The sequence below is a fragment of the Lutzomyia longipalpis genome, chromosome 1, assembly GCF_024334085.1.
Source record: "Lutzomyia longipalpis isolate SR_M1_2022 chromosome 1, ASM2433408v1".
NCBI classification, from domain to species: Eukaryota; Metazoa; Arthropoda; class Insecta; order Diptera; family Psychodidae; genus Lutzomyia; species Lutzomyia longipalpis.
This window is the reverse complement of record NC_074707.1, coordinates 28,678,433-28,693,533: the sequence shown is the minus strand read 5'-3', so window position 1 is coordinate 28,693,533 and position 15,101 is coordinate 28,678,433. Positions and strand designations below refer to the sequence as shown.

At 37.3% G+C, this 15,101-nt stretch overlaps 2 protein-coding genes, 2 non-coding genes and 1 pseudogene across 6 annotated transcripts in view; all 5 read left to right on the top strand.

The window, feature by feature from the left end:
- The window catches only part of LOC129797635 (cytochrome P450 6A1-like), a 690,618-nt gene that overhangs the window by 528,017 nt on the left and 147,500 nt on the right, over positions 1-15,101 (top strand). The gene's annotated exons all lie outside the window — the stretch shown is intronic.
- LOC129797630 (cytochrome P450 6a9-like) overlaps positions 1-15,101 on the top strand; it is a 667,408-nt gene that overhangs the window by 504,807 nt on the left and 147,500 nt on the right. The window lies entirely within an intron of this gene.
- On the top strand, positions 3,247-5,307 carry LOC129788237 (small subunit ribosomal RNA). Its single transcript, XR_008750349.1, has one exon. It is a non-coding gene; the product is annotated as a small subunit ribosomal RNA (ribosomal RNA).
- Positions 5,768-5,934, top strand: LOC129788211 (5.8S ribosomal RNA). Its single transcript, XR_008750324.1, has one exon. It is a non-coding gene; the product is annotated as a 5.8S ribosomal RNA (ribosomal RNA).
- LOC129788244 (large subunit ribosomal RNA) lies at positions 6,206-8,954 on the top strand (annotated as a pseudogene).

Sequence of the window (15,101 nt, the reverse complement as noted above, 5' to 3'; positions counted from 1 at the left end):
AATGACATTGCTTAACTGCTTAGCTCAAGAATCAGTGGTATCAACGCAGAGTACTTTTTTGTCTCGGGTTTCATATGAAAGATGATTTCCCATGACCATTTTTATCCATCAAATTGCTGAATTTCACAAAAAAATCAACTTTGCTTAGTATTACTGCACAAAAATCAATTTTAACGCATAAGCAAACTTTTTCACATTGTGGTATACCAACTCTTATAACTGGACGCGTTATGATTGGCTTAATCCCTTCCGATTGTCATGTGAAACAGGCGAAAAATTTCTGTGAACTCTGTGAATAAAAAAAAGAAATCCCAGTGAACCTTTACATTATATTCAATAATTTTGAATTATAACTTCCTGGAGTAGATAAGATTGAGAGATATGTATAATTTACTTCCAATAAATTATATATTGGATGTGTAAATGGCAATCAATATAATTATAATTAACATAACCTCAATTTTAGGCATGGTGCGTACGTATAAACGGAAGTTAAAGCCACTCGATGCAAACAACCTTCGCAATGCTATATACGCATTGCGCCTTGGCAACACCAGTTTCAGAAAGGCCAGCGTCGAGTTTGGTGTAAATTATGAGACATTAAGACGCTATTTTAAGGAGGAAAATGAAGCAAATCCTCCACCGAATCCAATGCTGATGCCGCTCTGATGCAATATTCTTTGCCAACATTGAAGCTTCAGAGACCGCGTAGAATGTTTATAAAGGAACAAGAAGCTGCTCTTGTGACTTACATCACTAAAGCTGGTGATCTCTATTTTGGACTTGGACCAAGAGATGTGAAAACTCTCGCTTTTCAGTTTGCCAAGAAGCTGGGCAGGAAAATTCCCGTTACGTGGAACAAAACCGAAATGGCAGGCAAAGAGTGGTTCGGAAGTTTTGTTCAACGCCATAATTTGTCCATTCGTAAGCCTGAGGCCACTAGTCTACAGAGAGCCACAGCTTTCAACAAATTTAATGTGGGTCTCTTTTTTGAGAAGCTGAAGAGTCTCTATGAGAAATACAGTTTTGATCCTGGCTGCGTGTACAACATGGATGAGACTGCAATCACAACGGTACAGGTGCCCTCTAAGGTCGTAAGTCATCGTGGTGAAAAGCACGTCGGAAGAATAGTCTCAGCAGAACGCGGGGAATTAGTAACAATGGCACTGGCTGTCAGTGCCACAGGAAATATGGTGCCGCCTTTTTTTTTTTTATATATTTCCTCGTGTTAAGTTCAAGGATTATTTCCTGAAGGGGGGTCCTATCGGTTGTGTTGGAACTGCGAACTCATCCGGCTGGATGACACGGGCACATTTCCCCGATTTTCTAAAGCATTTCAAGAACCACAGCGGCGCAAATAATGATCGTCCAGTTTTACTTATTCTGGATAATCATGATTCACATTTGGATATTGACAGTATAAACAATGGGATAGCGCTGCTGACGATCCCTCCACACACCAGTCACACCGGCTGCAGCCATTAGACTGCACTGCACTGCACTGCATAGTCTTTGGGCCGTTTAAAAAGGCCTTAAATTATTTTTCCGACTTGTGGATCAGCGCACATCCAGGTACTCACTCTCTTTTGTTTTCTGATTTTTTCTGCATAGATCAACTTGTGAGAATGATCACCAAGTAAAAATACTTGGTATGCTACGATTGTGATATACCAACTAATTATATAAAATCACTTCTCATGAACAAAATGGATAATTTTCCTGACCAAATGGCCCCTGACAACACAATTCTTTTAACCCTTTCGCGTCCAAGTGAAACATTGAAACATGCGCTCTTCTTCTCACGATATTTTTAAGTCAAAACGTCTTTTTAGACCTCTTTAAATCATAATATTGTCTATAAATAGACAATTTAAATCATAATATGTGAGGGAATATGAAAGAAGTTGCTGAACTCAAGAACTAATTTTTTTTAGAGAAATTAAGTAAGCAAAAATAATTATATTTGAATTATTACTAATATAAAAGCATTTTAATCAACTTTTTGATTGACTTTTCCATAAACATAGATTAAAATAAAACATAAAATAAAAAAAAAGTTACAGTGAATAAACCAAGACCGATGTGAGTGTTTTTGACGTGTATCTATATGCAATGTAGAGCATGATTCTTCCATGCAATCCTTTCTGTTACAATAACTCAATAAGGGATTAAATATTTAAGTATAGATCAATCCAAATGTAAATAAACCACAAGGCCGAAGGCGGGAAACTATGTTCAGGACGAAGGATTTTTCAGTTTTTCACTATTTTTCTCTCACTGTCGAATGTTTCACAGTGCGTTTGTACAATTTGGAGCGATGTTTTTGCTACACTCTTGCGTGATTTTTCATTGTGTGAAACATACAGATTTCATAGAAAATCCCCTGAAAATGTAGTTCTTGAATAAAATGTAATTTAGAGAAATAGCTAAAATGATTTCAAAAATTTGATTTTTCTGAAAAAAATCTTTTTGAACTAGAGAAAATGTATGAATTAACCAATCAAATGATGATATTCATAAAGGATCTTAAAAAATTCTGTAAATTTGCAAATTTTTCATAGCTGTATAAGTGACAAAAGATCTATGTTGACCAGATATGTTAAAATTTAATAAAATTTTTAATTTAAACTTGTTCAATGACCGCGTGAATTTAAGAACTTTGTTGAATGATTAAATATCCACAAAAGGAGTAGGATTTTAATTAAAGGCTCCAAAACTGATCAGAGCTTGAAGTATTGAATGAGACAAATGTCAAATTGGTGTATAAAAATATGTACACTTTTTTAGTCAAAAATACGATCGTTTGAAATTAGTTTTTGTCAGTTTCAGATCAAAGTGTCAGATTTTAATTGAATTTGGTATTCTAGGAAATTTTTTTCATACTTAATCAGCCATTTCCATTTCAGTTTAGAGAAATGGTATAGAAACAAGATATAGGAACTCATTGAATGTGAGTTTCTGAGTCTTGCTACACGAATAAAGTTGTCTATGTATTGAGTTTCATTTTATTATAAAGATTGAAATGTTAGTGAGTTTTTTTGATATGTGTTAGTAGGAAGCTTATTAGTATTGGTGGTGTATTTTTTGAATGTGTTATACGTACACACTAGTCGTCTTATATTACGAACATCGTAATGTACGTTAAGTAAGGTGTGTTGTGTAAATTGATGATAATGATGCTCTTCATGTCATTTGATGTGTCGAGTATATGTTATTGATGGCATATTGAAAAATTGATATGACATTATTCTGGTTGATCCTGCCAGTAGTTATATGCTTGTCTCAAAGATTAAGCCATGCATGTCTATGTACAAACTATCTTATAGTGAAACCGCAAAAGGCTCAGTATAACAGCTATTATTTATTTGATTATTAACCCAGTTACTTGGATAACTGTGGTAATTCCAGAGCTAATACATGCAAACAACATGGATCCCTGCAGCAATGATGTGGGTGAGACGTGTGCTTTTATTAGATTAAAACCAAGATTCACTTTGGTGGATTTTTTTTTAGATGAATCTGGATAATTATGGCTGATCGTATGGTCTCGTACCGACGATAGATCATTCAATTGTCTGCCCTATCAACTATTGATGGTAGTATAGAGGACTACCATGGTTTCTACGGGTAACGGGGAATCAGGGTTCGATTCCGGAGAGGGAGCCTGAGAAACGGCTACCACATCTAAGGAAGGCAGCAGGCGCGTAAATTACCCAATCCCGGCACGGGGAGGTAGTGACGAAAAATAACAATACAGGACTCACATCCGAGGCCCTGTAATTGGAATGAGTACACTTTAAATCCTTTAACAAGTAACAATTGGAGGGCAAGTCTGGTGCCAGCAGCCGCGGTAATTCCAGCTCCAATAGCGTATATTAAAGTTGTTGCGGTTAAAACGTTCGTAGTTGAATTTGTGTCCCACACGAGCAGTATACCCAAGTACGGGTTTGTACTGCTTGTTGTATGTGCATCAGTAAAATGATGCGCATGTAACCTTTGGTGTGATGGATGTTTTATCGGTGAGGGAAACGACCTTTGCTTCTAAGCTTTGGCACGACCCTTAAGTAAAAAACCCATTTTAGTGTTCTTTACCGAATGCTATTGTGGGCCGATACAATTACTTTGAACAAATTAGAGTGCTTAAAGCAGGCTAAATGTAATGAAAATTATAACGCCTGAATATATTTTGCATGGAATAATGGAATAGGACCTCTGTTCTATTTGATTGGTTTCTAGATCAAGAGGTAATGATTAATAGAAGCAGTTGGGGGCATTAGTATTACGAGGCGAGAGGTGAAATTCGTAGACCCTCGTAAGACTAACTTAAGCGAAAGCATTTGCCAAGGATGTTTTCATTAATCAAGAACGAAAGTTAGAGGATCGAAGGCGATCAGATACCGCCCTAGTTCTAACCATAAACGATGCCAGCTAGCAATTGGATGTGGCTACTTAGCTTCAGGCTCATTCAGTCGCTTTCCGGGAAACCAAAGCTTTTGGGCTCCGGGGGAAGTATGGTTGCAAAGCTGAAACTTAAAGGAATTGACGGAAGGGCACCACCAGGAGTGGAGCCTGCGGCTTAATTTGACTCAACACGGGAAAACTTACCAGGTCCGAACATAAATGAGTAAGACAGATTGATAGCTCTTTCTCGAATCTATGGGTGGTGGTGCATGGCCGTTCTTAGTTCGTGGAGTGATTTGTCTGGTTAATTCCGATAGCGAACGAGACTCAAACTTTTTTAAATAGATGCCTGCAGGATTATGACGCTGAAGCCGTGTATGTGCGTGGGTGCTTTGGCTTGCTTGCAAAAGCAAGTCGTTGTACTTTCTGCGTATGCGGTGGAGTTGTACCTGCTGGGTTTGTCTTGAAAGGACACTTTGCTTCTTAAAAGGACAAAATGCGTCTAGCATTATGAGATTGAGCAATAACAGGTCTGTGATGCCCTTAGATGTCCTGGGCAGCACGCGCGCTACAATGAAAGTATCAATGTGTTTTATCCTTGACCGAGAGGTATGGGTAAACATTGAACCACTTTCTTGGTTGGGATTGTGGACTGTAACTGTCCACATGAACCCGGAATTCCCAGTAAGTGTGAGTCATAAGCTTGCATTGATTACGTCCCTGCCCTTTGTACACACCGCCCGTCGCTACTACTGATGAATTGTTTAGTGAGGTCTCTGGACGTGTACGCCGAAATACTCTTGTAGTAATTTGGTATGTTACACAGAAGTTGACCGAACTTGATTATTTAGAGGAAGTAAAAGTCGTAACAAGGTTTCCGTAGGTGAACCTGCGGAAGGATCATTGATAAATTATATATTTATCTACATTTTGAGTGTTTTTTTTTTGCAATAAATTACACTTTGTTGCAGAAAAGTCCGGTTTATATACACAAAAAAAAACATATTGAAGCCGGGATAAAAATGAATGATATTCTTTCATTCCTTAAATCTGTTAATATTCAGATGCCAATCCAATATAAATGAAAATTCACAAAGAATTCTCATTTGGATGACCGTGAAAATATTTAATTTTTTTTGTGTATATAACATGTGTGTAGTTTAAAATCAGCATGAGCTTTAAGAAGCTTAGGTATTTCTTTATTCTACATGGCATGTAAAATACCTCAAAAAATAAACATTATTGATAAATGTATGAATGTACGTTTATCAGCCATATTATTTTATTTTATCATTTTGTCTTTTACTTTTTTTTTGTTTGCTTAAATGTGCAAAAAGGGAAATAAAAAGAAATTAAACTAATAATCAACCCTATACGGGGGATCACTTGGCTCGTGGGTCGATGAAGAACGCAGCTAACTGTGTGAAATCGTGTGAACTGCAGAACACATGAACATCGACATTTTGAACGCATATTGCGGTTCATGCAAAAGTTTTCTCGGAAACTGCATGGACCACGTATGGTTGAGTGTCGTAAAAATAAGCAATTCAAATTGTTTTTTCTTAACTGAAAAAACATTGGGGCTATGATTCTCTTAATTATATGATTCATGCTCTTAATAAAATGTTTGAAATACATTTTGAATGTACCCGAATTGAAAAGTAATTCAATACAAGAAGGTATATATCAAAGTCATTGAATAAAATAATAATCATGTACTATATATACGAAAAATTAAACTTGTATTGCAATTGCAAAGGGGCTATTCAATATAAAAATGTAAAAACAAAAATAAAATAAAATGCGATCTCAACTCATACGTGACTACCCCCTGAATTTAAGCATATTAATAAGGGGAGGAAAAGAAACTAACTAGGATTCCCTTAGTAGCGGCGAGCGAAACGGGAAAAGCCCAGCACTTAGCCCATTAATTTTAACTAATTAACTGGGGATGCAGTGTATGGAGAGTTCATTAGCTTATTGCAATAGATATGTAAATTCAAGTCCATCTTGAATGGGGCTACTTAACCCATAGAGGGTGCCAGGCCCGTAGAAATTACTATCTGCAATTTGCGAACTTCTCTTAAGAGTCGTGTTGCTTGATAGTGCAGCATTAAGTGGGTGGTAAACTCCATCTAAGGCTAAATATAACCACGAGACCGATAGAGAACAAGTACCGTGAGGGAAAGTTGAAAAGAACTCTGAATAGAGAGTTAAAAAGTACGTGAAACCGTATAGGGGTTAAGCCCGTTGAATCTAAATATCCGATAGATGAAATTCAATACAACACCTCACGGTGTCGTATGCACTTTTCATCTAGTAGGACACTGCAATCCGTTAGATTAAATATAGTTGCTTGCATACTATATTTGAACTTATCAATGGAATTCTCTTAGATTGTTTATCTGTTAATAGTACTCAACATACTATTCGATAAATCTATTTAGGAATTTCGATAATGTACGACTGACGGATTAACAAAAATCATACAACATGCATATGTAATATACTTCGGTGAATTTGTATGTATTTGATTTGCAGTGCACTATGTAGATTTAGATACCTTCGGGGCCCGTCTTGAAACACGGACCAAGGAGTCTAGCATGTATGCAAGTTATTGGGGTTTATTCTATTAATTCTCATCTCTTATGGGGTGAAATTGTAGAATAAAATAAAAAAAACCCAAAAGCGAAATTAACGTAACTGTTTTACATGGGATTACATTTATTTCTCTATGAGTTATAAATAAATTTCCATCCCAGGGCGACTTACAATTAATGCGCAAGCATTATGAAGTCGTACCTTGAGCATACATGGTAGGACCCGAAAGATGGTGAACTATGCCTGATCAGGTTGAAGTCAGGGGAAACCCTGATGGAGGACCGAAACAGTTCTGACGTGCAAATCGATTGTCAGAATTGGGTATAGGGGCGAAAGACCAATCGAACCATCTAGTAGCTGGTTCCCTCCGAAGTTTCCCTCAGGATAGCTGGTACACATTCATATAAAATAATCTTATCCGGTAAAGCGAATGATTAGAGGCTTATTGGGGACGAAACGACCTCAACCTATTCTCAAACTTTAAATGGGTAAGACCTCGACTTTCTTGATTGAAGTCTCGTTCGAGGTTTAGATAAAAGTTGTACTTAGTGGGCCACTTTTGGTAAGCAGAACTGGCGCTGTGGGATGAACCAAACGCAGTGTTACGGCGCCAAAATGTTAATACGACTCATATCAGATACCATAAAAGGTGTTGGTTGTTTAAGACAGCAGGACGGTGGACATGGAAGTTGTAAACCGCTAAGGAGTGTGTAACAACTCACCTGCCGAAACAACTAGCCCTTAAAATGGATGGCGCTCAAGTCGTCTGCCTATACACTGCCGTTACAATATTTGTTACACATCATTTCTTTGATATATGTAATGTGAAATTGTAATGAGTAGGAGGGTACAATGATGTGCGTTGAAGTGTTAGACGTAAGTCTACATGGAGCCGTCATTGGCACAGATCTTGGTGGTAGTAGCAAATAATCGAATGAGATCTTGGATGACTGAAGTGGAGAAGGGTTCCGTGTGAACAGTGGTTGATCACGGGTTAGTCGGTCCTAAGCTCCAAGCGAAAGCTTATGTCATATATAAAAGTCATTGCAAAGTTGACTTTATATTGAGCGAAAGGGAATACGGTTCCAATTCCGTAACCTATTGAGTATACGTTTATTGTGGGTCCTATTTTTTCGGAAATAGGTTTAAAGCTCATCCTGGTAACAGAAGCTACCATAGAGAAGCCGTCGAAGCATACCGAAAGAGTTATCTTTTCTGTTTCATAACTGTATTACCATGGAAGTCTTTTGAAGGGAGATATGGTAAATGAGTTAGAAGAGCATGGCGTTTACTGCTGTGTCAGGTATGTGTTCCACGGACCTTGAAAATCTATGGTAGGGCCACGTAGACATTCTCAATAGTCCGTACCAATATCCGCAGCAGGTCTCCAAGATTAAGAGTCTCTAGTCGATAGAATAATGTAGGTAAGGGAAGTCGGCAAATTAGATCCGTAACTTCGGGATAAGGATTGGCTCTGAAGATTGAGATGTGTCGGGCTTGTTTGGGAAGTGTTGCTAACTGTACTGCTAAAATATCTGATTAGGTATCCCTTTAACCGGGGGGTATTGAAAGGATATGATTGTGCGGTACAATAATACGGAACTCTCAAGCTGTTACAATCTTTACAGATTATAACAACGACCATCAGTAAACAATCAGTTCAGAACTGGCACGGACAAGGGGAATCCGACTGTCTAATTAAAACAAAGCATTGTGATGGCTCTCACGGGTGTTGACACAATGTGATTTCTGCCCAGTGCCCTGAATGTCAATGTGAAGAAATTCAAGAAAGCGCGGGTAAACGGCGGGAGTATACTATGACTGGCTTCTGGTAGCCAAATGCCGAGTCCAACGCACAAATTATTGGAAAACGCGCCGTGTGCGTGAATGCCTGCATGGATTTTCACGTGGGTACCACCACGTGAAAGGTGAGAAAATTTTGATTTTAATGCTTTTTTTATTTTTTCAAATTCCCCTACAAAAAGTAATGAAAATATTGATTTCTTTTTCATTTACTCTTTTTTCGCCTATGAAAAAAATCTTTTAACGCTTAGCTCTCGCAAAGTATTTAATAAAATTAAAAAAAAATTTCACGATCGGAAAGGGGGGAAAATGTAGATGTCCAAAGTGCCTTTATTTATTTAAATATCCCCAAAATTATCCCCAAAATTTCATTGCAAAGTTGTACCAAAAGCATGTTGTGCAAATTCTTCTTTTTCTCCCTTCCATGGCGCCTCACGCGGCACTCTACGTCACCACACACCACCCTTGGTGTGTGTGTATGTGTGTGGAAATTCAATGCTTTCTTTTCACGCTCCGTGTGCGTGAATGCCTGCATGAATTTTCACGTGGGTACCACCACGTGAAAGCTGAGAAAATGTAGATGTGAAAAGTGCCATTATTTTTCCAAATCCCCCCAAAATTACCCTCATAATTTCATTGCAAAGTTGACCCTTTTTTTCGCGGCATTTTTTCACCTCGAGTGACGTCGGAGTATACTATGACTGGCTTCTGGTAGCCAAATGCCGAGTCCAACGCACAAATTATTGGAAAACGCGCCGTGTGCGTGAATGCCTGCATGGATTTTCACGTGAGTACCACCGTTGGAAAGGTGAGAAAATTTCGATTTTAATGCTTTTTTTATTTTTTCAAATTCCCCTACAAAAAGTAATGAAAATATTGATTTCTTTTTCATTTACTCTTTTTTCGCCTATGAAAAAAATCTTTTAACGCTTAGATCTCGCAAAGTATTTAATAAAATTAAAAAAAAATTTCACGAGCGGAAAGGGGGGAAATTGTAGATGTCCAAAGTGCCTTTATTTATTTAAATATCCCCAAAATTATCCCCAAAATTCCATTGCAAAGTTGTACCAAAAGCATGTTGTACAAATTCTTTTTTTTCTCCCTTCCATGGCGCCTCACGCGGCACTCTACGTCACCACACACCACCCTTGGTGTGTGTGTATGTGTGTGGAAATTCAATGCTTTCTTTTCACGCTCCGTGTGCGTGAATGCCTGCATGAATTTTCACGTGGGTACCACCACGTGAAAGCTGAGAAAATGTAGATGTGAAAAGTGCCATTATTTTTCCAAATCCCCCCAAAATTACCCTCATAATTTCATTGCAAAGTTGACCCTTTTTTCGCGGCATTTTTCACATCGAGTGACGTCGGAGTATACTATGACTGGCTTCTGGTAGCCAAATGCCGAGTCCAACGCACAAATTATTGGAAAACGCGCCGTGTGCGTGAATGCCTGCATGGATTTTCACGTGGGTACCACCACGTGAAAGGTGAGAAAATTTGGGTTTTAATGCTTTTTTTATTTTTTTAAATTCCCCTACAAAAAGTAATGAAAATATTGATTTCTTTTTCATTTACTCTTTTTTCGCCTATGAAAAAAATCTTTTAACGCTTAGATCTCGCAAAGTATTTAATAAAATTAAAAAAAAATTTCACGAGCGGAAAGGGGGGAAATTGTAGATGTCCAAAGTGCCTTTATTTATTTAAATATCCCCAAAATTATCCCCAAAATTCCATTGCAAAGTTGTACCAAAAGCATGTTGTACAAATTCTTTTTTTTCTCCCTTCCATGGCGCCTCACGCGGCACTCTACGTCACCACACACCACCCTTGGTGTGTGTGTATGTGTGTGGAAATTCAATGCTTTCTTTTCACGCTCCGTGTGCGTGAATGCCTGCATGAATTTTCACGTGGGTACCACCACGTGAAAGCTGAGAAAATGTAGATGTGAAAAGTGCCATTATTTTTCCAAATCCCCCCAAAATTACCCTCATAATTTCATTGCAAAGTTGACCCTTTTTTTCGCGGCATTTTTTCACCTCGAGTGACGTCGGAGTATACTATGACTGGCTTCTGGTAGCCAAATGCCGAGTCCAACGCACAAATTATTGGAAAACGCGCCGTGTGCGTGAATGCCTGCATGGATTTTCACGTGAGTACCACCGTTGGAAAGGTGAGAAAATTTCGATTTTAATGCTTTTTTTATTTTTTCAAATTCCCCTACAAAAAGTAATGAAAATATTGATTTCTTTTTCATTTACTCTTTTTTCGCCTATGAAAAAATTCTTTTAACGCTTGGCTCTCCCAAAGTATTTAATAAAATTAAAAAAAAATTTCACGAGTGGAAAGGGGGGAAAATGTACATGTCCAAAGTGCCTCTATTTATTTAAATATCCCCAAAATTATCCCCAAAATTTCATTGCAAAGTTGTACCAAAAGCATGTTGTGCAAATTCTTCTTTTTTCTCCCTTCCATGGCGCCACACGCGGCACTCTACGTCACCACACACCACCCTTGGTGTGTGTGTATGTGTGTGGAAATTCAATGCTTTCTTTTCACGCTCCGTGTGCGTGAATGCCTGCATGAATTTTCACGTGGGTACCACCACGTGAAAGCTGAGAAAATGTAGATGTGAAAAGTGCCATTATTTTTCCAAATCCCCCCAAAATTACCCTCATAATTTCATTGCAAAGTTGACCCTTTTTTTCGCGGCATTTTTTCACCTCGAGTGACGTCGGAGTCACTATGACTCCCATCTGGTGGTCAATTATCCTCGAAGTGATAATTTTTTAAACCAAATCTTTTTGTAACGGCCGAACGGATCATGATCCAATTCAATGTAGGTAAGCCAATACGAATTTATTTATTTATTTAGTTAGTTAGTAAAGGGGGTGCCATCATTACTGATGATTCCCCTGGCCAAAACGAATTGCTAGCGTGCAGTAAAAATTTAGCTCTCGAATAGAGATATGGTAGATGAGTTAGAAGAGCAGGCGTTTATTGTTGCGTCAGGCATGTGTTCCACTTACCTTAAAAAGTAATTTTTTTTTTTTACCTTCTCAGTAATTCTTTCCGATATCAGCAGCAGGTCTCCAAGACTACGGGACGAAACGACTCAAACTTTAAATGGGTAAGACCTTGACTTTCTTGATTGAAGTCTTTCAGGGTTTAGATAAAAGTTGTACTCAGTGGGCCACTTTTGGTAAGCAGAACTGGCGCTGTGGGATGAACCAAACGCAGTGTTACGGCGCCAAAATGTTAATACGACTCATATCAGATACCATAAAAGGTGTTGGTTGTTTAAGACAGCAGGACGGTGGACATGGAAGTTGTAAACCGCTAAGGAGTGTGTAACAACTCACCTGCCGAAACAACTAGCCCTTAAAATGGATGGCGCTTAAGTCGTCTGCCTATACACTGCCGTTACAATATTTGTTATATACAATTTATTGTATATAATGTGAAATTGTAATGAGTAGGAGGGTACAATGATGTGCGTTGAAGTGTTAGACGTAAGTCTACATGGAGCCGTCATTGGCACAGATCTTGGTGGTAGTAGCAAATAATCGAATGAGATCTTGGATGACTGAAGTGGAGAAGGGTTCCGTGTGAACAGTGGTTGATCACGGGTTAGTCGGTCCTAAGCTCTAAGCGAAAGCTTATGTCATATATAAAAGTCATTATAATATAGTTGACTTTATATTGAGCGAAAGGGAATACGGTTCCAATTCCGTAACCTATTGAGTATACGTTTATTGTGGGTCCTATTTTTTCGGAAATAGGTTTAAAGCTCATCCTGGTAACAGAAGCTACCATAGAGAAGCCGTCGAAGCATACCGAAAGAGTTATCTTTTCTGTTTCATAACTGTATTACCATGGAAGTGTTTTGAAGGGAGACATGGTAAATAAGTTAGAAGAGCATGCGCGGGGGGGGGGGGGGGGGGGTGGTGAGAGGATATTTTGAAAGGATATTATTACGCGATACTATAATACGAAACTCTCAATCTGTTACTATCTTTACAGTTTTCCAACGAAAGTCAACAAACAATCAATTCAGAACTGGCACGGACAAGGGGAATCCAACTGTCTAATTAAAATAAAGCATTGTGATGGCTCTAACGGGTGTTGACACAATGTGATTTCTGCCCAGTGCTCTGAATGTCAATGAGAAGAAATTCAAGAAAGCGCCGGTAAACGGCGGGAGTCATCTAATTAATGACGCGCATGAATGGATTAACGAGATTCTTATTGTCCCTATCTACTATCTAGCGAAACCACAGCCAAGGGAACGGGCTTGAAATCATTAGCGGGGAAAGAAGACCCTGTTGAGCTGGAATCTATTCTGCCACTGTAACGAAGACATAAGAGGTGTAGCAAAAGTGGGAGATATTTAGCAATGTGTATCAGCAATGAAATACAACTACTTTTATCCTTTTCCTACTTACCTGATTGAATGGAGAATGCATTTTCATTTATACCATATTTACTATGAACCATTGCCACTTTAAGATGTTATAAAAGGAGTTAAGACACGATCCAAGTCAGGGACACTGCCAGGTGGGGAGTTTGACTGGGGCGGTACATCTCTAAAATAATAACGGAGGTGTCCTAAGGCCAGCTCAGTGCGGACAGAAACCACACGTAGAGCAAAAGAGCAAATGCAGGCTTGATCTTGATGTTCAGTAAACATAGAGGCGATGAAAGCTTGGTCTATCGATCCTTTTGGCTTTAAAGAGTTTTTAGCAAGAGGTGTCAGAAAAATTACTACATTGCTAACTAACTTGCTTCCATTCTTTTTTTTTTAATATTTATCAAACATACATATACAAATAATTATGAATTTAAATTACAATAAGTTATTTTATTTTCGGAAAATACTATCCAAGTGTATTGATGAATATTACTGGATATGTGTGGAGATCCCTCGAGTACGAATTTGTTGAATACAGGAAACCGTGGGCACTTGCTGTTAAAGTTATCACTTTTCAGTCCAGACGCAGCGAAGATATTTGGTCAGAATTGTCCCTGAAATGAGAAATCAGAACGTGATGTAAGACGGTATTAGTAGACAGTTTAAAGAAATTTAAATAAATTAAAGCAACATTAGCGCCACAAGCAAAGGAAAGGGAGGGGGTGGGGTTCCCCGTAATTTAAAATTTATGTATGAAAAAGAAATATTTTAATTTGAGAAAGCTTTAAAAATTATTCTCATGCACAGACCGTAAGAGGTCCGAATTAGGCTACGTTTCCTTATAGCAAAATATCATCATTCATCAAATACTGCAGCATAAAAACATACAAATACACACACACACACACATACAAACAAATGCATACAAACATACATACAAAACATACATGCATAAATACAAACAAACATACATCATTACATACATACTTACAAACTACATACATAAATACATCCGTATATACAAACATGCCAACAAATACAAACGTACAAACATACATACAAACATACAAACAAAAACATACATACATCATTGCAATTTATGCATCAACCTAATACATACAGACATACATAAAAAACACACAAAACATACATACAAACATGCATAATATTTACAAACAAACTTACAAACATATATACAAACATACAAAATATGCATTAATATATACAAACATACTAACAAACATGCATACATTCAAACATCATACAAATATACATAAATCCATACACATATACATACAAACATAGATATAAAACATGCATAAATAAATACATACAAAAACACGTACGCACATCATTGCAAACATACTTACAAACATATATACATACATACATACAAACAAATGCATACACACAACCAGATACAAAACATGCATAAATAAGTACATACAAAAACATATACATATACACATCATTACAAACAGACTTAAAAACATACATACAAACATAGATACAAAACCAGCATAATATTTACAAACAAACTTACAAACATACAAAACATGCATAAAAATATACAAGCATACTAACAAACATGCATTGATAATATTTTTAATTAAGAATGCATTGCATAGATTCAAACATACATATATACAAATATACATAAATCCATACAAACATACTTACATACAAACAAATACAAACATAGATACAAAAAATGCATAAATAGATACAAAAATAAAATTATACCATTATAAACATATACGTATAGGCATTCATACAAACATACACACATACATATATAACATACATACATAGCATACAAATACACACATACATAAAAACATACAAATACATATAAACATTCATACAAAATAAACAATCATACTTAC